Genomic DNA, 26,485 nt, shown 5'->3' on the forward strand with positions numbered 1-26,485 from the left:
GGGGGAGGGAGGATGTGACATCTAGTGGCTGAATGTTACCAATGTCATCAATAGCACCTTTAATCAAAGTCATTAAGAAGACAATTGACCCAAATTGAAGAGAAAAAATTGTCAAATTATCTTAAAAATTGAGTTTAAGCAAGTTAATGAACTAAAATAAAACAGTTATATTAATAATTATATTATAATTAATATATATTTCCAGTAGGAAACGGTCACTATTTGATATAAGAAAGAAAGAGAACCATTCTGATGAATGTTATATTGAATATTAAAAGTGCACAGACTCTTATTTTAACACAATAAATGCGTACTCAAGATAAAAGCTATAAATCTCTGCGAGATCTCTGCACACTGAACACAATAGCACTTGATCCTTTTCTCATATCTCGTATTATGGAACGCTGCAAAGTAAATAGACGCCGCATTGAAAGGAGTATAAAAAGAGGTATAAATAGATGTTGTTATTCTAAACCATCTAATGTGAAACAACATCATTTTCCTGACAATGCTTCCTGGCTTCTTTTAAAACCAAACAGAGCGCTTTAATACAGCCTTTTGTTTCGCCTGTCTTTCTGTTCTATTATTGCAAAAAAGAATTGTTGCTCCAAATCTACAGAGGAACTCACATGCTCGAGATTAAACTGGTCACCATAATCAGGCGGCAGAATTTAATTGTAAGAGCTTCTGCTGGCACTGTTTTCTCTCTTTTTCTGTCCTCCTTGACAAAAATCTGACAGTGGCTTTGCATGGCAAACCTGTTTAATGAATGACTAATCCAGGAAGAGCGCATTATGGCAAACTGTCACACACACATTGTACCAATATTAACTTGAATTTACATTATCATCCTCTGGTAATGCTGGAATATTTGGATTTCCATTAATGCATGGCCTTTCTGTGTGAGAAGCAAACAGCAGTGAACTAAATCTGTCCCCCCCCCCTCCCCTCTTTTGATTGGGTGTTGGTGTTAACGCCGTGCAGAGGAGCTTTCTTTATTGGGATGACAGCTCCAAGGCTTCCCCACTCCTCGCAATCAAGCTCACAAACAAAAGGCCCTGCTCGCATTACTCAAAACCTCTCTTCAAGCAGCAAAGCCAAACTCCTATTACACCATTGTACTGGCGCTGTAAATCAACAAGAACAATGAGGAGAGGCACAATCACACGGGCCGGCACCATCATCCATATAAAAACATGAACCCGAAGAACAATGAATCAGACACTCGTGTGGAAAAAGTACTTTTCCTCCTCCAGGTTATTTATTGTGTTCATCTTCTAGCTCTCTATTCAGTGTTTATATTTTTATTCTCCCATTTCTGACACGCCAGACTCGATGCAAAAAAGAAATCCAGACGTTTAGTTTTTTCCTACATGACCATAAGGTGTAGCTGTCTGCACTGAGGACGGATCTGCAAAGCACACATCAGACACGTTGTAAATACTTTCATATATTAAACGTCTGCTTTGAACTCGGTGACATTTTGAACTACTGACTGTTGTGAGGTATCAAGAGTATTAGCATTTAGATTTAGCTGAGATTGAAATATATGACAGACTACAAAAGAGTCCTTTTTTATTGTAATAATATGATAAAATGTGTAGCTGCCAGCCTTAATTCACTGATGTAGATTTGGCAGGGTAATCTAGCACGTCACGTTTAACCCTTCTTATTTCATCAAAAGGCCAATATTGTGCACATTTATTATCATTTCTGTACCAGATCAATTTGCGAAAAGTGCAAAACAAAGAGCTGAATAAACATTTATAAACAGAAAGCAAATATTTACGTGTAAATACTGTACCAATAATAAAATGTTTGAACAAATGACCAATGCTGCATACAGTAGAACCATCTTGTACAAAATGCAAAAAAAAACAAGCTATGGCTCAGGGCCAGACAAATCCAGTCAGCTCACATTACAGGCCAGTGGGCAACCTCCGGAGTCTGAAAAGTGAAGCCAATGCAGGAGTGCTTTAAACCTGCATTCTCTCTAATAGCCAGCAGGGGGCGACTCCTCTGGTTGCAAAAAGAAGTCTGATTGTATAGAAGTCTATGAGAAAATGAGCCTACTTATAACTTGATTTATTACCTCAGTAAACATTGTAAACATGAGTTTATGATCTCAATCGCTAGTTTCAAGTCTTCTTCAATACAGAATGATGTTCATTTAGTAAATTATGGTCCCATTAAGAGTCAAATAGACCATAAAGCAGGGGATGCTTTAGGGCGTGGCTACCTTGTGATTGACAGGTTGTTACCACGGCGTTGTCCGGTCTGGAAGCTGTTCGCGTTTTCTGTCTTAGAACTTTAACCCTTTCACAGTATGTTTTCAGTTCGGTTGTGCTTAGCTCCACCCTCTCATGTCTCTTCTGGTTGCAACCAAACCAAGATGGCGACGGCCAAAATGCCGAACTCGAGGCTTCAAAACGGCAGTCCACAAACCAATGGGTGATATACAGTCTATGTTACAGGTTCAGGGCATGGTTTTTTAAGAAAAATAGCATACTCAGATATTTTCCAAGAAAAAGAAAAGCAGGTGAGGTAGGTAAAAAGGACAAGCAGTTAGTTAGGTAAGTTAGCTATACCTTTACGCATCATATCTAGACAGATAAAAGTATGTCGCCTAAATTAGCGTGATTGCATAGGTGCAGTGAGGCTGTGGGTGTGCTAACCTAACTTGTAATAAAAAAACAATATCGAAAAATAGTTATTACGGTCACTGAAAAATAACTATATTACTTCATGTATTTTTATTTACCTTGATAGACAGAGAGGGGACATGGATCAAACATATGGAAGAGGACAGAAGACCTCAGGGAGGGAGGGAGGGAGGGAGGGACAGATGGAGAGAAAGACGAGAGGAGGCAAGGAGAGGAAAGCAGGAGAGGAGAGAAAGATGCGACAAGCTTCCAGAAAATTTACAAACACAGGAAGTCTGGATGGGACCCTGAAATACAGAGGTTCAAGTCTTAGTTTTACTATACTTCAAATGGTAAGTTTCAAGTTTTAAAACATGTCTGCATTTTTTTCAGTACTATATTCCTTTAAAAGGTCGTGGAAAACTGACTTTTAAAGCAGTATTTAATAAAAACGTTCTTTAAGGCAGGGTGGGCGATCTTGAGAAGCTAGCAAGAGTACACTAGATTTTTAAAAACGAGAAACCCAGCCCAGTGTTGATAACTCTTTTCCAATGAAAGTAGCTAGCAGCACTAGCTCTAAAAATCACTAAATCTAGCGAGAAAGTTGCCAACTCCGCAACACTTACAGCAAAGAACATATATTGTAAAGAAGTGAAAGTCAATTGTTCGTTCCATTGCAACATCAGAGCCCGGCAGCAGAGCTACGCCTCCGCCATTTTGGACTGAAAGCAACTACCTGACGCCAGTAAAACGTCCACCTAAAAAATGCCGTACAAAAGTAAAACAAAATTATTTCTCTTCTGTCGTCATATTCTACCAACATGGCCTTTGTTGAACAATAAAATAGTACAAATATGATAAGCGTTTTCAGTCCAAAATGGCAACAACGTCTGTTTTAAAAAAAACACAACAGAGTTGCATTTCTTTGCTTTTATACTCTTTTCTTACGGTCCGTCCGTTCTTTATCATTGGCATATTACAGTCCGGCGACAGCCACAGATACCGGATTTTTTTCTCTTTTTTTTTTCAGAGCATTTGATTTATTGATTGCTGAAAATATGTAAAATCTTTACCAACCCTACCTTTAAGTCAGAATCACGATCAACATCGGAGATACACACTATGTAGACTATCGGTGGGAATTTGGTGTAACCTATAAATACATCGTTCCAAAAAAAAGTTACATTATATTTTCAAATATGTATCATTAATTTTGCTTCAAATAAGGAAGTATCTGTAATGCTTTAATAGTCCTGCAAAAAGACACTTAAAATCGTATGACTTGCACCAGATTGTCATAAATGTACAAGAAATTGTATCACTTGGGTTTCTAACAAATTAAATAACTATTAGCACTTTCAGAAAACCCATCCCTGATTATATATTCCAATACATATCATATGTTATCCTCATAAAACATAGTTTCACACACTCCCATTTCCTCTTTGCACCGTATAACTGACTGATCACCACAGAGTTTTATTCATCATGTCATTGTATGCGGTCCAGTAAAGTCACTCTGTGTACATAGGGTATATTATGTGCTGCACATAACTCAGCGCTGGTGCCCTATATAAATATTTGTCACCATCAATCTGCACTACTTAGTTAATAATGCTTACACTTAGTTTAGTATGGTGGCAGCTTTTCACCAGTCACACATAATAACGAAAGAGGAGGTGTGGAAAGGACATCCATAAGCCCGAGACACGCCGAGTGGTGCTGGGGAGACGGAAGAGCAAAGCAGCAAGTTTTGAATATTACTGACCCAGCACTTGGAAAAGGCAATGCACAACAAGACGAAAAAATGAATGCTTTTTAGTCTGAAAATCCTTTCACCCTCTCACATTCAGCAGATCAGATTAAGAGAGAGGTTTAAGAAGATTTTGACACGCACAAAAAAAAAAAATTCTGAGCCACGGGAGGGGGTGAGTCAGGGAAGGTGGTAGGGAGCAGTTTGTAATTCAGTGGCTTCAGGCAATTCATCACAGAAATTGAGTTTCTAATGCAGCATCTTGTGAATCCCTTTTGCCCTGTCAACGTTTTAATACATTACATTGAGAATGTAAATCATGTTTGAAATTTGGCACAAACTACACACAGCCCCCGCTGCACTCACTCGCACTGGATCGCACATGCTAGTCTCTCGTTACACACGCATGCAGTGTGCACGGGGGTTATAATGTGCACACATGTATGCAGCATCATACAAACATGCATACTGTAGCCAGGGCTCTGCAAGCAGAACATCCCTTATGTCCTGTTGTTATTTAGAAATTCTAGCAGATTATTTAATATAAACCAAATATAGAATTGTGATTTTGCATGAAACCCTGCAAGGATTATTGTTTCTCTTAATCATCTTCAACTCCAATCAGAACAAAATATGGCAATGAGACAAAAACAGCCTGTATAGTAAATATAGTAAGTCAGCAGTGAAATATGAATCAGAATCTGCCTCACATTTTAACAGGCAATAGCCGTGTTTGTTTTCAAGCAGAGTGAATAAAACAACGTCACTGTCACTGCTATGACATCACTGATTATCATGAAATGTAGTACAGTTAGGATTAGATTTAAAAAATACGAGAGATACAACTGTGTACAATTAAGTATACAAATTTTGGATAATAAAAAAACATTACCATATGACTGTACCATACTTTTATCCTGCTGTTACGCTTGTTTTCATGACAATATTACTATAGATGTTCCGATACCATTTTTTCCTTTCCGATACCAATTCCGATACCTGAACTTGCAGTATCGAGCAATACGAGGACCGATCCAATACCAGCCGAATAGAAAAAAATATATATAGTAGTTACTATTATTATTATTTAACAGCTGTTTACTACTGACCATGTATGGATGTGATATGATTACTAACATTGTTGTATGGCCTGGCTCAGGTTACACCCTTTGTAAAACATGAACAAATACATACTGAGAATAAAAGCAATAGAACTTTCTTCTACTATTCAGTTTCAGTTACAAAGAACATAAATTAATAATATAAAAAAAATTATAAAATATAAAATATTCCGGTTAAACAAGTTGATTATTTTCTGGGTTAATAAATTATGTTATCGGATTGGTGCATAGACTGGCGTACTCGTCGATACTCGATCCCGAATTTTGGGAAGTATCTGACGTACTTTCTGTACTGGTATCGGTATCGAAACAACTCTAAATACTACCATGACATAACCTGATTAGTGGAAGCACATTGGCCTATGGCTACCACATTATTACCATGTTATTACTAGCACTTTCCTTCCTAACTTTCCTAATTTAGATATTTTCTAAGTAAAAGTCCCTAGAAGTGTATGATTCAACTTTTTGTTAAGAAAGTTAACAAAAAAATCGCAATAAATCGTGATATCAAATCATAACACTTGTAGAATCGCAGTACTAAAAAATCACAATACATATCAAATCGGCATCCAAGTATTGTGATAGTATCGAATCAGGAGATAGGTGTACCGTCCCAGCCCTACTTTAGACTGAAGTGGTGTCTAACCTTTCCTTTTGAATTGTTCACTATCATCCCAATGTGTCTGCTGTGTCAATGTTTCTACTGCAGAAAAACAGTTTCCTTGTTTCTTAGTTGTAGTGATAAAAAAGGAGGTGAGAGCCGACACCTTCTTTCATCAAAAAGAAATCATGTTTTAAAATGTTCAGAAGAAGCATATAATGTGTGGTTTTAATAGAAAAGTCAAGATGCAGCGAAAACACTGCATTCACACATAAAGACGGATCGCCCAAAGTTCATTTAATTCCTCTTGAGCTGAGCGACCAGAGGCACTTTGGAAAATGAGTGGATGTTCAACAAGTCTGTCAGATGACAAAAGTCAACAACTTTCTGCTGTAGACGGCGGCGGAACGAATCGGCAGTTACATTTATAGACGTCCCTGGCAGTTGGATTATTTTTATTTTTTTTCAAGGGCAACAGTTCTGCCAATTGATTACAGAAATTAATAACAGTTCTCTGTGATAAATGCCTTAAACATGTCCAACTGTTTATTATCATTCATTCACACTTTTTTAATTAGCACTACCTAATTAGCTCCACATTATGAAATGAAACACATAAACAGTATGACATTAAAATTGGATTGTTCTAAACTTCATGAGGTTCATATACATAGTCGGTAATGAATGAAGAAGTTGCTTCAGGTTCAGGGTCTCTACATAATGAATCCTTGAGTGGTGAGTCTTTTATTTACAAATACTATGACCTACATTACTGATTATGATATGTTTGAATGGGAGGATTACTTGAGCGAGGCATTACACAATGTGACTCACTGAACCCAAAATGGGAGAATAGGAGCTGTTGTACATACGAGACTGCATTAAGCCTAAATATTTAATTGCACGTTAATTTGAGCAAAGAAAAGAATCCTTGCTACATAGATCACCATTACTGCATCCATTCTTAACATGCTTAATGAGCAACTTTACCACAAATGAGAATCTTGTTTTTAAAGACCTCCAGTGGTTTAACTTCTCGCTTTGCAGCAGTGATGTAGTAGTGGACTCCAGGGTTCGTCGGTACCAGGAGTGAAAGTAGGCCGGTACGGTCCGGTACTCCGTACCACTAAAAGATTCAGTGCCGGTACACAGTACAGGGAGGAGTGGACAGCAGCTGCCTGCCAAAACCCACATACAACCCGTCACTCACAACCACATTTCCAACAACAAAACACATACGTTAACATCAGGTCAACATACAGTTAGTTACCTCCGCCAAGGAGGTCGTCATATTTTATGATGTCAACACCGTAAAACAAAATGGAAAAAAATATATATATATACACTCACCGGCTACTTTATTAGGCACACCTGTTCAATTGCTTGTTAACACAAATAGCTAATCAGCCAATCACATGGAAGCAACTCAATGCATTTAGGCATCTAGACGTGGTGAAGACGACTTGCTGAAGTTCAAACCGAGCATTAGGTACATCAAGGTGTACCTAATAAAGTGGCCGGTGAGTGTATATTGTGGTTATATGAATGTAATTTATTAGATTGTGCTAGACTGCCTTGTTAATACAGGTGTTTGCCTGTACAGAGAATTTTTTTGAAAATGTTGCCACCAAATATGGATTGAAGCAGAATATTTTGTAAGACATGTTGTGAATATTGGAAATGATGACATCTATCAATAAATTTTGACTTTTGGACTTTACTTAACTTTTATATATCACACAGTATATTTTTTTATCTGTCGCATCTATACAGCTATACGAATGAAGCTGCCCCCACCCCTCCTTCTGTTGTTAGCAAAGGGGTAAAGTGAGAGGTTAAGGTAAACACGGTGGTACTGTAGGGCAACATTAAGGGAGCAGAAAGCATTACACATTCATTTCGCTACCCACATTTTTCCGCTCTAGTGATTCTGGTCCAAAGCCTGCTTTGCTAACCTTTAGGCTACGACAGCCCCAATTAAACTTAAGTACAACAACAACTCCTCTAACAGTGGATTTCTCAAGTCAGTCATTCTTCATAATACTTTTTTTTTTTTTTCTCGCTACCACTTGTGCAAATACAGCGCTGTAAGCATGTCTTCTTTGGTGGAGTGTGGCACTCACGCTGCTCCGCAAGGTAAAGTGCACAATGAGCACATTTGCTTCAAATACGGTACTATCATTTTCAGAGTGGGGGATCATAGTATTCAAATCCGTATTTAACCTTTCAAGGCAGGAGGATTATGCAGCAAAGTCTCCATTCCGAGCGGTTTCCTCGCCCCCTACTCCCCTGCCATAATAATGATCATTATCATCATTGTGTGAAAAGAGGATTATCATATCGTTATATAAACCCAGGAACACCCCTACTATTATGAAGTAATTTCACTCTCATCAGTGGACCGGTACTGTGTATGACAGTCAGCTGAGCTGTCACAGGTGACCATGGCAGTCTTCCATCATTCTCTGAGCTGGCAGAGTCGGCTGTGAAGGGGGACAGAGAGGCAGCATCTCATTTGAACCGCAAAATGAAAAAGATTAGGAAGTGGAAATCATTGTCTAAAAAATGGCATCTAACGGAACTTTTTTGTAAGTGTGGTGATAGTCTACTAAAACGTATCATTTACTGACTAATTTATTTCTCTCCTCTTTTGTTAAGTCATAATATTAATGATGATTATGCCAGAATGACTGTTTCTTCTGCATAGTGAGAAAACTACTGATGAGAAAACAGACTTAAACAGTTACAGGAATGTGTTGATATGTACTCATTACAAAAGAAACACACTAGTGATGTTGCATAGAGACATTGCTACAATGACCCGGTTAAAACATAAAATGTCTAGGGCTGTCAAATCGATTAAAATATGTGAACGCGATTAATGGCAAATCAATCGCACATTTTTTATCTGTTCAAAATGTACCTTAAAAGGATATCCATCAAGTATTTAATACTCTTATCAACATGGGAGTGGGCAAATATGCTGCTTTATGCAAATGTATGTATATATTTATTATTGGGAATCAATTAACACAAAACAATGACAAATATTGTCCAGAAAGCCTCACAGGTACTGCATTTAACATAAAAAATATGCTCAAATCATAACATGGCAAACTGCAGCCAGACAGGCAACAACAGCTGTCAGTGTGTCAGTGTGCTGACTTGACTATGACTTGCCCCAAACTGCATGTGATTATCATAAAGTGGGCATGTCTGTAAAGGGGAGACTCGTGGGTACCCATAGAACCCATTTACATTCACATTCTTGAGGTCAGAGGTCAAGGGACCCCTTTGAAAATGGCAATGTCAGTTTTTCCTCGCCAAAATTTAGCATAAGTTTGGAGCGTTATTTAGCCTCCTTCACGACAAGTTAGTATGACATGGTTGGTACTAATGGATACCTTATGTTCTAGTTCTAGTTCATATGATGCCAGTTTCTTTTCACTCTAACTTTAAAATTGAGCCCGCTACAACCTAAACATTGGGAGTTTGTTAATGCATTAAAGAAACTAGTGGGGTTAAAACTAATCTGCGTTAACTTTGACAGACCTATTTAATATGTAGTCATTGCAAAAATGTACACTATTGATGTAGTATAAAGAAACAGGGTGTGAGCCAGAGCAGGCCATTGCTACAATGACCCAGTTAAAACTGAAAAAAATGTCCCATCATTACAACCTTCCTGCAACCAACTGTCCCCATCAAATCAAGAGCATGATCAATGCTGTTCGCAGGCTTCTCATTTTTAGATTTTATAAACTATAAACATCATCTAGCTTTAGCTAGTAATTGTCTGTACGTTGCAGCTAGATAGCAGTCACAAAAAAGCAATTTAGGTATCCCAGTAATGTAGTTATTATCAAAAAGTGTGGACTATAGTAAATTTGTCTGGTCCTGATGAAAGGGGAGTAGGCTACCTGCTCACCCTATTTTATGTCTAACTCTAAAGCAAGGAAATTCTGTCTGTTCGTATGAATGTGTGTCCTTCTCATATCTCGAGAACCGTTCATCCGATCGACTTCACACTTGGCAGGTGTATTGCTGGGGACCCAAGGACGTGCAGTGTTGAAGTTGGTGCAATTTGGACACGCGACACATTTCGAGCTGCAACCATTAATCGATTAGTTGTCAACTATTGAATTAATCGCCAAGTATTTTGATAATCGATTAATTTGGTTTCAGTATTTTTTTGTTTACTCCTCTATGACAGTAAACTGAATATCTCTGAGTTGTGGATGAAACAGGACATTTGACATCTTGGGCTTTGGGACGGAAAACGCGCTCGTAACGGCCACGCCCCAACAGACACTGCACTCGTCCATATGATTTTACAGTTTCTTAAAATTTCTCATTTCTTTGCTGTTATTGAAAAAGCTAAATGGATTAAGGAACGAAACCTAAAACCCTTGAAATGAGTTAGCATTTTAGCACTTCCGGTTCCCTCGTCTGGAAATCAATGGGTTTATTGAATGGATTTTTAGTTAGATGCCTGAAATAAGGTCTGTGGTTAACACAAACTTAAGAGATTTTTAACATTTTGTTCTATGAATTAAAATACATCAGTAAATATCCCACTCGTGAATTTTGAAGCCTTTATGTGTCTTAAAAAAGGCGGTTGCTAACAAGTGGCTAAATGAGACTACTAAACGTCATCACGTCGACTCGTCCACCTTTACAGCCTCGTTGTGTATACTCACGCTCATGACCGTGGTGTACTTCGTTTACTACGTTAACTTTTTACTTCTGGCGATTGTATTCATAAAAGTGGTGTTCATTTGTGGAGATTATCTTGCTGAACAAAATGTGTAAGTATCATAAACGTGTGTTTGCCACAGATCTTATTTCCGCAAAAATCCAAAACCAAATGGAACAATCCCATTGGCTTTTTATCGAGGGAACCCAGGGCGATGCTAACTTCCTGGTTGGCCGACAAAAATACATCATCCCTGGAGCACTCTATTAGTTAAATGTCCAATATAATATGTCTAACATCAATTCTTGTATCATTTTGATAATATTTTGTCGCAGCTTTCACAGTATTGTTTACCGTCCACCATGGATGGATGTAGTGTCTCCCTAGAAAAGTACTAATGGGCCCATTTGACCTCCTCCCACAATCCAGGCTCGCACACTGCGAGGTTGTAAGGTACTGTATTTATTCTTTAAAGCAATTGGTTTGCATATGGAAGCAGTTTCTTTTGTGAAAGGGACACTAGCACCATATTGTGGATAAAGTCAGCACTACTGGACATTGATTACAAAAACAACCTAGCACTAGTGACAAACCTACAGCCGCCTTATTCAACGGGTGCTTTTCCCCTTCTAATTATTTACAATGTGCCGCTTGCCGTCATTTTGAAACTCAATAGCGAGGTCAGTTCTGTCACTCCCAGGAACCCCAATGTTTCTGCATCTCCGTAGGTACAGTCTTAAACATATGGACTCCTTTAATTAAATCATACCTTGACTCAGTCCTCCTCTCAGTCTTACTGACAGCAAGGTCATTAAACTATTAAAGGGAGTCACAGGAAAAATTGTTGTGAGCAGATTGAGGCAGGAAAGGTTAATTAAATGGCCATTGCTTCTCCTTACCTCAAGCAAATCAGCATTCTTCTATCCCAGACAGGCCAATGTGAGAGAATGTTGCTTTTTTTTTCTTCATGCTGCACTAGATGTGTGAGCGCACGGCTATTTTTTTTCTGCGCTAAGGGGAAAAAATGGTTTATCTCAACAAAAAAAAAAAATTCTCTCACAATGCTGATATAAAACTGTGGCCTCTTCCTGTGAACCCTGCAACACAGTAAAACTACGGAAACAAAAGCAGCGAGATAGCACCTCTGTGTCTGGCGTGGTTAAGGACAAATCGTTTTAGAGTGCTTCAGAGATTATTCTAAAACATCCAGATACTGTACGCCTTTCTTTTTACTGTTTGCAGAAAGGGTCAAGACTTGCCATCATGAAGCTGATTTGAAATAATTAGCTTTTAATTCAGCAGCACTCTGTTTATTAGGACATTTTATTTTTGTCCTTGAAAATTCCAAAAACACTGTAAAACATTACCATGGCTTTACAGTCGTATGGTATGCAGCGAGCTGAAGAGGTTACTGCTTACCATATGAACAACATCTTCACGTTCAGTACTGACAAGGTTTGTCGACCTCATTGCCCCTATGTAGCTGTAAGACAATTTCCTTTACATATACATTTACTGCAAATCAAATACTACTGTGAAACATATAAAGAATTCATTCCTTTTCAAAGCAGCCAATCACTGAAAAAAAATATAATCTCAACATTCTTCTCCATCCTGCAATTTCACCTTCCTTCCTGGTACTGTTAAAGATTTTGCGGTAGATTGGAGGCGAGATGGAATCTGTATTGTGGCTACAATCACGGCCCACTATTATAACCACCTTTGCGTCAGACAATACAGCGTTTTAACTGTAGACAGCTCTGATGGATTTTACAACAGCTGGAAGTGATACTTTACAGATCTGGAGAATTTTATCTTCTTCATACCTGCTGCTGGAATTTCACAACAACCTCTCAGTGTTTTGTCTGTGGGTTATCTTCAAACGCTAACGAATAGTCTTTGTGATAATCTGCACATACAGTGTATACTATAAATACCAAAATTGGTAATTTAAGTTAGGCCTTTATGTAAATTAATTTCACGGAGGCTGTATGATATATTAAAGATCAGATTAAACAAATTAAAAGGTATGTAACACTGTCCATTCCAAAGTTGTCAGCAGATATGATAAGAACAATTTTTTGTGTTTTCCAGCATGGTTAGGGTATGTTAAATTTGCACTCAGTGGTTCGGTCATAGTGTTAAAGGTGGTGAAGTTGCAGATTGCAACCAACTGGAACTTCTCCCGTGTGCCAAACATGTTGGAGAACCACGGTGGCTGATGCGAAAACATGAAAATGTGAATAGCCCTATCTAGAGTCAGTGTTTGGTTTGTCCGTTCTGGGCTACTGTAGAAACATGGCGGCCGGCTATGCCACCTGAAGGCGATGATGACAAAAGCAGTCGAACAAACTTATATTACTATCTGCCGTATTTTATCCAAACAGGTACACTGGAGCTTGATATTTCTTCAAAATGAATGAGGCACTAGCGGTACCGTACAGAAAGTCGTTGAACAAATGTGACTGTAGAAAAAAGTGTATGAACTAGATATGAACAAGAATTATATAAAGTGGTATTTGGGCCAGACATTATGATAATAATGAACTGTTAGGTCCAAAAATCCATAGTGGCACAAGAGGAAAAGTCAGGTCAGATCACCAAAGTCGGTTAGATACATCATCTGGAAACCGTGAACTTCTGTACAATTTCTGTCAATCCATCCATGAGATGTTGAGATATTTCACTGCGTAAGTGAAATTCTGATCAGCTGATGACGCTAAATGAGAAGTCAGGGGACCACTATAGTCATTATAAATCACCTTCTGGGGAACATGAACGTTTGCACAAAATTTCCCGGTAATCCATCCAACAGTTGCTGAGATTTTTCATTTTGGAGCAAAGTGGTGGATCGACTTGCAGACCAACCGACAAAAAAAATTAAAAAAGTCTAATTACACCAGAAATCCGAATCCTTTACAGTTTCTCGGCTTCAAACTCAACACAAAAATGATGGCAATGGACTTTCTTGAAAGCCTTTTGTCAAGCACAGACCTGTAACCAAACTGTAACTTGAAGATGCCACTTGCCAATAGTATGAAGCATGACTTAAAAGTATGATATAATTGAATTCATTCATGAATTGAATAAATTAAAAGGTGTAGATGAATTGGTTTGAGTGATTTCATCCACATTTACCATTTTACAGCCAATTCATTTTGTGACTGACACCCCTAATAAATAGCATGAACACTTGACACTTTGATATAAAAGGTGATAGCGGATAAAAAGGTAAAAGCATTAAAGAATAAGTGTTTTGAGGGGATTTTGTCTTGTTTTCAGTGAGAATCTAAGGTTGAATTGTGTCGTTTCCATTACTTGTTTTCATAATGTTGCCAATGTGAAGCCCCTTGAGATTGTAAATGTAATAAACTACTGTAAAAAATGAACCTATGAGACTTGATTTTGATAATGTGTTTGCTCCTCTTTGCCTGCTCCGAGCTTTGTTCCGTCAAACACTGAGTCAATGATCTACGCAATACCGTGCAACAATTTGGACAGTAACAACGTGGCAGCAGAGACAGACGCAGTAGGAGGAATAAAACCCTGAAAGTCAATGTTCTTGATTGACAACCGTACAACTCCAGCTCTTTGGGATTGTGCCATCTGTCATATTTCATCACCTGCTATTACCACCCCTATTAAAGGTTTCTCTCATTTTGAAAAGTTGCATCAGAATGCTAATATCCAGCAACTAACTTTTACATTTGGAAAGCACTTCCATTCGTTTCATGTTTATTCAGCAACAAGACATTAGAGCCAACACAAGTGGTGTCAGGGTCCAAAATTGGCACCCACCACCCTCCAAATGCAGGTCAATTATTCGCGGTGGCAGGTAAAATCGTCACGTCAGGCAAGGAATTGGTTCCCGCTGAGAAACGGTTCCTCGTTGTCCGATTCCTTGGCATCTCATGCCCCTTATTGAGGTTTTACAATGCATGCCCAATGATACAGCGTACGTATGTGTCATTGTCCATGCGTTGGAAAGCCTCAATAAGAGGAGGTGCCCGGATATTAGGCCGATACTGACTCAAATAGCTGGATCGGGTATCTGTGACAATGGGGCCAAATAATTCAATTCAATTCTATATTTGTATACAATATACTGTACATTATATACTGGAATTTTCAAGTTTTTACCATTTTTTTGTTACGTTAAAAAGGTTTACAATTGAATTGTAATTCTTGTTAAATTTGAAGATTTTTACCAAGTTGTTGGTGTACAATTTTCAGATTTTAATACAATTCAGTACAATTTTATCTGTGTATTAATTTGTTACAATTTGTTTTACAAAGTTAGGAAAGCAATGTTTAAGTCAAGCCTGATCCAGTCACATCCACAAAGTGAGGCATGCAATTTATTAATTAAACACTGGTATCAGATCGGTACTCGGTATCGGCCAATACCCAAAGCCCAGGTATCGCTCTCAGTATCGGGACTGAAAAAGTTGTATCGGTGTATCCCTAGCTCTATCATGTTTCAGTTTGCTTGGGACCGGAGCCATGGCAGTGGCGAAAAAAAGCGCTCAAAAGCATGGCGCTAATAAACCCGAGGGGACGCACTGCCTAACTATATTACAACACTTATATTTTCTCCAGAATGTGCCAAAGTATGATTAAATACACCCTCGTCACTCAAAAGGTGAACCGTTCACTCATAACCACGGTACATTCACTTACATTAGAAACCAATATAAACAATTTGAGGCGAGCCACAAAGGGAAGCAGTCAGCCCCATTCATGCTGTTTTCATAAACCGTTCGTAGCTATACCTACAAAAAACAATTTGTAATTTGTATGTAATCCACGTAATCGGGAAACAGGTATAGCCGTGTAGGGGGGAGGTCGGGGTGGATGGGTGGATCAAAAACATCAGACTTTTGACCGATGTTCGTATCTTGTGTGAAACGAGAAGTCAACTTTAATTTATTTGTACTTCTGTACTTAAGTTACGCCACTTCCATAGTTATTTTAACCCAAACGTGGACTTATTTGTCATGTAACTTCCGTACTAAAGTAACATCACTTCTGTAGTTATTTTAACCTAAACAACGATCTTTTCCTAAACCTAACCAAGTAAATGTGTTGCCTAAACCTAACAAAGTTGTTTCCTTTGTAGACGGAAGTTTGTTTTGAAAAGACAGTATGCATGTAACGAGCAGAAATTGTCACGTGTTGCTGGACATTTGAAGGAAAGCGCACGAAAAATGAGGAATAACTTTTCGTAAGATATCATACAAACCGTTGAGGATACGTTGCAAGATTAGCCATGAATGTTTAGGACATGCTCCTACACAAAACAGACCATCTGGCAAAGGGTGTGCTACATTATGGAGACATTATTATATATTTATATCCTGGTAAAAAAAGAAAAAAAAATATTCAAAATGGAAATCAAATCTTTACACAAAAACAGTTTTACTATAATTTTCTTTTGTAGAAGTGACTGTAAACGATTACACTGTATCAGTCTTATTATGTTTATTTAAAAAGCAGGTAAGAAACACAAAAATAGTGAGTATCTCATGATGTGATAAAAGCAGTGGAAAATGTCCTTACCTTAAAATTGAAAGGTTTTCAGCACTAGATGCTCACTAAACTGTGAAGCTATGCAATTTGTGTAGCATAACTATATAACCTATGAAAGCTTCTGTGTGGTGTGTGATTTAAATGTGTGAAATTAGGATAAGCTTTCAGTCATAATAAAACATACCAGCAATGACCAGTGTTACCATTCTATCAGCTACGTGAAGCCTTGCAGCTGCATGAAGACAACAGTAGAGACAGAAGCACGGAGTCCCAGGTGAGGTGTTAGAACTTGTGTCTGTGTAATTAAAAAGGATGAAAGTGCTGGACTCAATTATGAGATACAGCACATTGTTTAAAGCACAATGTGGTAGTCCATGACGGCTATACTCACAAGATGAAGTCGGCATGGCCTCATCTTTTGTGTTCACATGGCGTGCAGGCATGATCAATGAATTACTTCGTCAGGTGGAGGTGCCAAGTGGGCAAAGAGCTACAACAGCACACAGGAGGCGCAGGTGGGGTCTCAGCCAAACAGTGTAGAAGCAAAGAGACAAAACTCTGCTGCTTTTTTGACAATAGCTGCTAGATGGCGCTGCGTAGCGCTGCCACCATTTTGGACTGTAAACGCGTGAGAATGAGTCCATGGCCATGGATGTATAAAGAGACGTCTGTAAATCAAAGGATTTTTTTTTTTTTTTTTAGGTAAATCAACTTCCCAGTACAAACACTTAAATAGCCCTCATTTAAATCATTATGTCCTAAAAGTTGTAAAATGAACTAATAACTGAATGCAGAGTTATTTTCCTCGGCATAATAAATGTGTATAGACCCACAAACATGGACTGCACCGCCCTGCACGCTCATATGACATATCCGGTTCTGCCAGCTTCCTGCTAGCTGTATGCGGCTGTAATAATGGATATATTGGCTGTAATTCATCACTTTTTTTAGGGCTGTCAAATTTAACATGATAACATCTTAACGCAAAATCGTCTCCCTTTTACGGACATGCCCACTTTATGATAATCACATGCAGTTTGGGGCAAGTCATAGTCAAGTCAGCACACTGACACACTGACAGCTGTTGTTGCCTGTTGGGCTGCAGTTTGCCATGTTATGATTTGAGCATATTTTTTTATGCTAAATGCAGTACCTGTGAGGGTTTCTGGACAATATTTGTCATTGTTTTGTGTTGGTAATTGATTTCCAATAACAAATATATACAGACATTTACATAAAGCAGCATATTTGCCCACTCCCATGTTAATAAGAGTATTAAATACTTGACTAATCTCCCTTTAAGGTACATTGAACAGATAAAAAAAATGTGCGATTAATTGCAATTAATCATGGACAATCATAATCACGATTGAATATTTTAATTGATTGACAGCCCTCGTTTTATCATCTTATAATACACCGATGGGCTGTATGCTGTAAGCCCGTGGTGGATGTATTAACGTCTCTGTTCTCAAACAACCGGCTATCGGCCAGTAGCTAGTAGTGTTAGTAGCATGACATAAACAGAATTTAATGTAGTTGTCGGCTATTTACTAACACGCAGGGCAAAAGCACAGGACACAACCTCCTATACATCCATGGTCTGTGGTCTATTGTACATCAATTTCGGAGGTCCTTGACATGAAAACGTTTGAGATTGCTCTCAAAATGTGTGGGCTGGATTTTTCTAACTTCCATTTATGTCCATCGCTCACTCGGATCTCACAGCTGCTCAGACAGTAGTTAAAATGAGATTAACGGATTCCATAATGGACCAAATGACTAGGAAAAATGTTCAGTTGACAAACAGGTAAAAATGCAGCATCCAAATTGTATGTATGTACTCAACATAAAACTGGATTGCATTGCTAGTCCTGTTTTTTAGACAATGTGACCCAAACTTCCACCACCTGAATTTGGTAACACGCTGACAAGTCTGCTGGAGAAACTTCAGCAAACACGCAGCACGCTTTGTTTCCCTCCTTGTTATTCTGGTTATCAGAAATGTCACCGGTCCATTGCTTGTTTCTCAGCTACTCCTTGACATTGAAAAGAATGCAACGATTGCACATCAGCTTTCTGTGGGTATCTCCTCTATTGTTGGATTGCGACTGGGCCAAGGTACGTCAGATACATTTTAATTACGACACTCTTTACACAGCTAATCTGAGAAAGTATACGCTGTTAGAGAGCCGCGATAGAATTAATCGTCATCAATTTGCACAGGGGTTCTTTATCCCGCTTTCACCAGGTATGATCATCCTTACCGCATGGAGGGAATCTGCAGCACTCAATTCATCCTGTGAAACAATGAGCATCGCTTATCTCACAGTAGAACAGATAACTGCCATTCTCTTGTCTGAGGACAATGTCACACCAAACTCTGTGTGGCAATTTAATGTGGCCTTGAAGGCGCGTTAATACACCATATATTGTAATGTGAGTCCACCTTGTCATCTTGGCCTATACTGGAGGACGAGCCAGAAATCTTAAAATGTTATGGTAAACCACTGCTGCTGTCGCTGGAAGAGTATTTACCCTGCGAAATGCTTACCTGACACTGGATGCTGACTGTAGTGGTAGATTGTAAACTCTAAATTGTTGTTAATAAAAGAAAAGCTGAGAATGTTGGCCGTTTACTGACGTTTTAATTTGTCCAAGTAACTGTGGGTTACTCATGGGTTTTATGTTTGTTGGCCATCCTTTGAAATTCTTCAAAAAGAACATACTGTAGCTAGATTAAATATGTGTTTGACTAACAAGAGGATGTAACAATGGCAATAATGTGAAGTCTTTCAAGTTACTGCTCCTTCTTTGAAAACTTGATTATTCCTTACTACTTAGTGGAGTTTCATGGTATATCTATTTCAGGGAATTGTGAACATGGATGAGGCACTTCAGGACAGCATCCTCTAAGGCTTAGAGGATGCTGTCCTGAAGTGCCTTAGAGTCTAAGCGGTTACCCAACTACCACAGACAACATAAACATGATTTGGACTATTTTATCTTTGAGGTGTCCCAACATAGTATGAGTTTAATGAATACCTGCCACCCAACTAGAAACAGGTATATCCCTTGTCCTTTTCTTTTGTGATTGATAAACTGATAAACCCACTATACCTGGTAGGAAGACAAAGTCAGCAACTAGCTGGTGAATATAGTGGAGTATTTAGCTGCTAAAGAGCCGGATATTTCCCAGGGGGCAACCTCCGGGTCTGAAAAGTGAAGCCAATGCTGAAGTGCCTTAAACCTGCATTATTTCTAACAGCCAGCAGGGGGCGACTCCTCTGGTTGCAAAAAGAAGTCTGATTGTATAGAAGTCTATGAGAAAATGAGCCTACTTATAACTTGATTTATTACCTCAGTAAACATTGTAAACATGAGTTTATGGTCTCAATCGCTAGTTTTAAGTCTTCTTCAATACAGCATGATGTTCATTTAGTAAATTATGGTCCCATTTAGAGTCAAATAGACCATAAAGCAGCAATACATCTTTTCTTTTGTTCAGTTTTAGTTTCATTTCAAGTTAAATGATGGTTTAATGGGTTGTATTCCAGCAGTGGGTCACATTTACAGACGCTCTTACTGGAAGCTCTACTGAAATGAACATTGGAAAACCTTGATCGGCTCCTTATTATACTAGAACAAAATAAAACATTTGAACATTTACCGCTCCTGCTAAGGTATTTATAGAGAATGGAGTTTGGGAAGTTTAAGAAGCAAACAAAGCTCGGGGTTAAGCTGGCAGATAAAATGTGAAGAGGCTGGCAGTTCACTGTGCTGCACCGCTCCTAATTACTGTATATACAACAAAAAGTGCTATCCATCTCTTTCTTTGACAAGGGACAGTGGTCAGAGTCAGGGAGTCGAGTTAAATGTGAGAAAGCAAAAATTGCCTTCATTGCTGCCCTGGCATTACCTATGCAGATCTTTATCAGGAAGGCCAGTGACTCTATTGTGGCTGTTTTGCTGGCCTTACAATGGCTTTCTGTGCACCTATGCTACCAGGAGATTGGCTGAAATTATATTCTTTTCATGCTTGGCTAGGCTGCAGCTTAGAAACAAGCTGCTTATGGAAGCCAGGGGAAGATTGCTGATAATAGGAGCTTCACATCCAGTTGACCTTTTTCCTACTCTCTTTTCCTCTTTCGCAATAGCTCAATTGCAGTGACAGGAGAAAAGGAAACAATCTGCTCCGTAGAGGACACACAACCTGCACCATCTAAGCCAAGGCCTTGGCACTGAATGGCAAGGTCTTGGCTCCTTGCAACCAATACTGTGATTTCCACGGGGCCTAAAAGGGATTGCCCAGGCTTACTCATTATTTATGTCTGTCAATTTCCACATCTCCTTGCATCTCGTTGCCTACAGCTGGGATTCCAGACCATCAGGTCCTGGACCTGCAGTTGGCCACAGGCGGTTTGCCACAAGGCAGCAAAACATCCGAAAATCCCCAATTTTATCTGCCCTTTGTACGACATATAAATACAACTTTATAGGCGGAGTTACAAAAATATTGCAAAGACTCTGGAAAGCTATACACAAAGTTGGAGGCCTTCATACCTGAATATTACTTCGATAAATGTAATAGTGTCTCCCCCAAATAGGATTTTGGGTGAAAAAATATTCAGACAGAAAGTTATTGAATGAATCTGCTGAACGTTACTGCCAACATTATCAGATCTTATCTTAGGGTGCTTTCACACCTAACCCGTTTGGTTCGGTTAAAACAAACTCGGGTCTGTTTGCTCGGTTAATTTGGGGTTGTGTGAAAGCGGTCAATCGGACACTGGTGACTAAACAATCGAACCGAGACCACCTTTTCAGGTCTCTGGTGCGGTTTATTTGTAGTGTGAAAGCAAACAAACCAACAACAGGATTTTGATGATGGACATAAATTACTTGTTTCTGTGTTATTTCTTTGTGATATTTTGTAATGCTATGGTGATCATGTGATTGTCTCCCATTGGTTGTTGATACTACATAGGTGAGGCCACATCCACTTGTTTTAAGCCCTGATGAAGACCTACAGTGGTTGAAACATGTTGGCTTTTTAAATGATTTAGCCACTACAATAAAAGGCATTTTCCAAGAAATTCCTTTGAGGTGTTTCTGAGATATTGCGCTCACAAGAATGGACCGGATGGAAAACATAATGACAATATAATAATAATCAGGGCTTGTCATTAATGCTTGCCCACTTGCCCGGGGCAAGTAAATTCTGTGTTCGGGCAAGTGGAATGCCTCATGCAGTTGTCCGATCGGACAAGTGAAAAATAAATGTGATCTTTATTTTTCTTCAGTTAAAATATGCGATCGGGAGATCGGCCTTAATGCTTTCGTTTGAGTGCCCAGTTTACGTTCCACCGCTCCGAGAGTGAGGTGCTCTGAATAAGTGAATGTTAACATTTCATTCTAACCACAATCCAAACCGCAATCTTTTCCTAAACCTCACCAAGTAAGTTTGTTTCCTAAACCTGTCAGAAAGGGAATTTCTGTCAGAAACCCCTGAAAGCAAACTTCCCCCATGTAAATAAGGCTCCTAACAGCTAACGTTAATGGATGTTCTATTGAGGTACATTGTGGTGCGATCAATCTCTGCTCAGTAAAAATGAGCATTAGGCGAAGGTAAATTAGAACGTTATCATGATGTGTTCAAATGTAATCTTGTAAAATGTAGTTTTTGGAGAGAAACTTGAATAAATCCAGTTGTTTGAAGGAGATGTTTTCACAGCAATATAAAATAGATAATAGAGAGGGAACTATGACCTGTTTAACGTCCTAACACAAGCACGTTATAATAATACATACTTACAACTACTAATGCCAAGCTTCTGTAGAAAGCAACCAGAGTTGGTGATTGTTGAAACAGTGGAAAGACTGACCAAGACAATTTTGATGAGTTTTATTTTGTTTCTGTGGAGTTTGAATGAAGTGCGTTTTACAATGATCAGCGAGGTAAAATTACTGTTACTGTCAATGGAGTCTGGTGGCTTTGAGGAGAGTATATTAATTGTATGATTTGTTAATACATTATAATAATTGTTTAAATCCCTATTGATTTTATTTCTTTTTTAATAAATACAAATAAAATAATAAAAACTATTTGACAATTCAAAACTATTATGACCTTGCTGACCCAACATTCCCTCCTTTACTTTTCACTGAACTGTATCAGTGCCACATTACTTCCTGCATTAGTACCAAACATTGCCACTGAACACACATTGCAAATGCAGTAGAGCTGCATATGAATGTATTTTAACAGAAAAACTGAAATTTGCATCTATTCATCCAGACCATAAACGCAATTAAAAAAATCAGTAGAACTCTACAGGGTAACAAAGTTAAAGTTGTTAAAGCGACATTACAAGGCCAACACTGAAAACGTTAATGTACAACTGCACACTTGGCCAACCCAAACTGACTGTAAACGTGAGTCATTCAATATCTTAAATATATACCAGAGCCGCTCTCGTGCCATATTGCAAGTCAGCACATACACCCACTTCATCGCCAGTGCTCGATTTGGAGGGAGCTGTGAGATTTTACAAACCCTGTACGGTAAATTATATCTAAAACGAAATGCCTGGAACTTTCATTTCTACAACTTACAACACTTAACCCCGCACTATGTCAGCTTTAACGTGAAGGAATGCCTTATTTGCCCGTGTGTGGTTTAAAGCAAAAGCAACCTCACAATAATTTAGTATAAAATAACAGCTTCCTGTTTTATAATGCAAATCAACAAAGACATGCACCATAAAGAACCGTAGATCACAAATGAAAGAACTGAAATGTTTAGAGACGATTCTCAGCTCATATTTTGACTTGTTACTAGATCTTGCAAAAAAATTCCTTTAGATATCCAGTTTGTTGAATCTTACTCTATCTACAAGGATGTCACACAAACTCTCAAAGAGTTAAACTGATGAAGTCTCACATTTTTCCACCCTTACAGATAAAAAAAAAAAACAAGAATAAAAGTGATGGGAGAGATAGCTCTGGCCCTCATGTGGGGGCCAGTGGTTGCAGGGGATATGTATATCTGCAGATAAAGCCTTCTGTTCCGAAACAGTATTTACCAGGCCTTTTTAGATACACATCAGCCGTGAAGCCATGGGTCCAGCCTTCATTATACTGTGTGAATCTTCCCTCATTTGGCAGGGATAGCATCTCCTTTCTTCCACCTCCAAATACCCCTATCCACATCCCCATTCGCTCTGCACAGCTAACAAGCAAGATGTTGCCATTGATGGTGGCAATATAGCTGGAAACAAACGCCTTTGTTCGGTCTTTCTCCGAGACCCCCCAGTCGTTTTTTCTTTTTTTGACAAACCTCGAAAGAGCCGGAGAATCAAAGGTGCTCAAACAAGACGATGCACAGTCAGGTGGGAAGATGTGCAAAAGACCACCGGCCGGTGAGGTGACGAGATAAGTGAGACGGACCTTTGAGAAGTTATCGCAGAAGGAAAAGACAATAGGTTGCAAAAATATCCAGCGGTGTTCTTTTGAAAATTGCATCGATACAAAGTAATCCCAGATTTTAAAGTGTGCATGTCTCATGTGGGGATCAGACCCGATAATATTTGTTCTAAATTATAAAATTGTACAAACCAGGGATGCACCGATCCGACTTTTTCAGTCCCAATACCAGTGTTTAATTAATAAGCTGTATGCCTCACTGTGTGGCAGTGAATGGCATCAGTCTTTTATGTGTAAGGCAACATCATGCTTGACTTTGTAAAACACAATGTAACAAATTATTATATAGATATAAATTTGCTCAATTGTTATTTATTATTAATATAATAAATCGTACACCAGCAATTTGTAAAAAATTCGGGATGCACCAATACCGGATCAGATCTCGTGCCGATACTGACTCAAATAGCTGGATTGGGTATCGTGACAATGGGGCCGATCTATTAAATTAATTTCTATGTTTATTATAAACCACATGCATTATATATTGGAATTTTAATTCCTGTTTAAGTTTTGACCAATTTGTTGCTGCGTTAAAAAGGTTTACACTTGAATTGTAACCAATTTTTACCAAGTTTCTGGAGTACGATTTATTACTTTAATAATAAATGACAATTAAATAAATTTATATCTATGTATTTATTTGTTACATTGTGTTTTACAAAGTTAGGGAAGCAATGTTTAAGTCAGGCCAGATGTTGCCTTACACATGTGTGTGTAAACCTTTTTAATGCAGCAACAAACTGTTCAAAACTTTAACAGAAATTAAAATGCCAGTTTATAATGTATATAGTAAATAAACATAGAATTGAATTTACTAGATCAGCCCCATCATCACTGACACACAATATGGGTGCATCCCTATAGTGCAAACCTTCACATACAATATTGCATCTGTCTTAATAAAATAAAAGGATTTAATTTGTGACTGCGAAGTTCAGATCTACAAAATCGAGCTTCTCGTGTTCTGACGACGACACACTTCATCATAAACTGTGAGAAAGGCGAGAGGTTCTCGCTGGTGACCTCTCTCGCAGCGGTAATTAGAGACACTCCGTCCTGATCCGTCGTCCCACCGTGAAACACAACTGGTGAGGGAGGAAAATCCTTTATATCCACATGTACAGACACGCATGTTAAGTAGCCACAGATGATCACGTTCTGCCTCCTTTACATGCATGGTTTACATAGTAAAATAGATCAAATACTACAAACATACTTTTCTATTTCCTCAAGTAACCTTCATTTTAATCTTCAAATAATGTCTGAGGAAGGAATTTTTATGATGCTACACACTCTGTTATATATTTGCCGTTTGGGTCAGAAGCCACCCTCTCATTGGCGAGATGCTCCCGGTGACACTCTATTGACATTTTTCCCCTGAGAACACAAGGCCCGGCAAGCATAAACATTGGCTTGCTAGGCGTGCACTTGCGCTGATGTTGAGATGGGACCATTCCCCTATCAGATTTCCGTCATATTTCTCCGGCTGACTAGACTAAGCACAAGTCAGAGGTATGAGCCGATAAAGGGTGTCTTTCACACAGCAACAACACGTACCAGTGTGCTTATCACCTCGGTGCCTAACATGCAATCACAAGGAGGACAGGAGGAAGATTGTTACATTTGGTGATTTGTTTTTTTTTTCTTTTTTGCTTTTGGGGACTGATAAAGAATGTGGAATCTGAGCAGGAAAGCCCCATCTCTGCAGGCACGACATGAGCCGCTGCTGAGGCAGGCCTTGATTTGTTCCCCTATGTCTTAATGTAAATAAAATCCTTTTGTCGGGTGGCAACTGGAATAAACACAAAAAGGTGCAAAACCCAGAGCAGATACAGCACAAAGAAATGTTAAAAAGTGAGATAAAATAGACCTTTTAAAAGTCTTCTTGTATGTTGCACATTCTGCTTTTTTTAAAAAGGAACACAAAGGGGAGAAAAGAGAGAGAAAAATGCAGATAGTATCATATGTGTCTTTACTTTTTTACACAGGCTATTTAATATAAAGCATGAAAGGGCTTTTATTTCCATAAAAAATGTTCTGTGGGCTTTTAGTGTGAAAGCCACTGAGGCTCAGACTCGCCTTTATTCCTTTAGCTGTAATGGCAGCAATTAAAAAAAATATAAGGTAAACTTTTAAACAGCCCTTTTCTCCGGCATGAAAAACACTGTGTAGCAAAACGGTAATAATATATTCATCCCTAGGTAAACATCCCTGCCATGTCCTTTATAAACAACGGCGGTGAACAAAATGAAAGTGATAATTTCTCTCCCTTTGAGAATTCTCTTCTTTAATTCTGACAGTAAACTCGTGGCTGTTACGGGGTGTTAAGTAGGATTTAAAACTTGTCAGACAAGACATGTTTGAAATTGCTTTAAATAAGTGCACTGTGTTGCTGTCAACCACAGGCTTAGAGGAAAATATCCCCACAATTGAAGCACTCATCTGGGCTCAGAGAGCTGTGCCCCAGCAACCGCCGCCAAAAACTCTTCCTCCTGCTCGCCGCCTCGAAGCCCTGTGAGTCAGCACCCCCTGCTGGACTGAGGACGCACTGCCGGGGTCCTCGTCAGCAGCAGGAGTCAAACATGTTCCCATGGTCTTTACATCTGCATGGTTAACTTTGCATTCTAACATCATGATTGTAAAACAGCGTCA

General features: G+C 38.7%; 1 long non-coding RNA gene across 2 annotated transcripts in view; it reads right to left on the reverse strand.

Annotated features, from left to right (window-relative positions):
• The window catches only part of LOC141768336 (uncharacterized), a 141,002-nt gene that overhangs the window by 84,822 nt on the left and 29,695 nt on the right, over positions 1-26,485 (reverse strand). The window contains exon 4 of one of the 2 annotated variants that reach the window (XR_012594054.1): positions 3,926-4,364. The exons of the other annotated variant lie outside the window; for it this stretch is intronic. This is a non-coding gene — a long non-coding RNA (uncharacterized LOC141768336). Of the gene's footprint in view, positions 1-3,925; positions 4,365-26,485 lie in introns of those variants that run through there. 2 annotated transcript variants of the gene reach the window in all.

The sequence above is a fragment of the Sebastes fasciatus genome, chromosome 5 (assembly GCF_043250625.1).
Source record: "Sebastes fasciatus isolate fSebFas1 chromosome 5, fSebFas1.pri, whole genome shotgun sequence".
NCBI lineage: Eukaryota > Metazoa > Chordata > Actinopteri > Perciformes > Sebastidae > Sebastes > Sebastes fasciatus.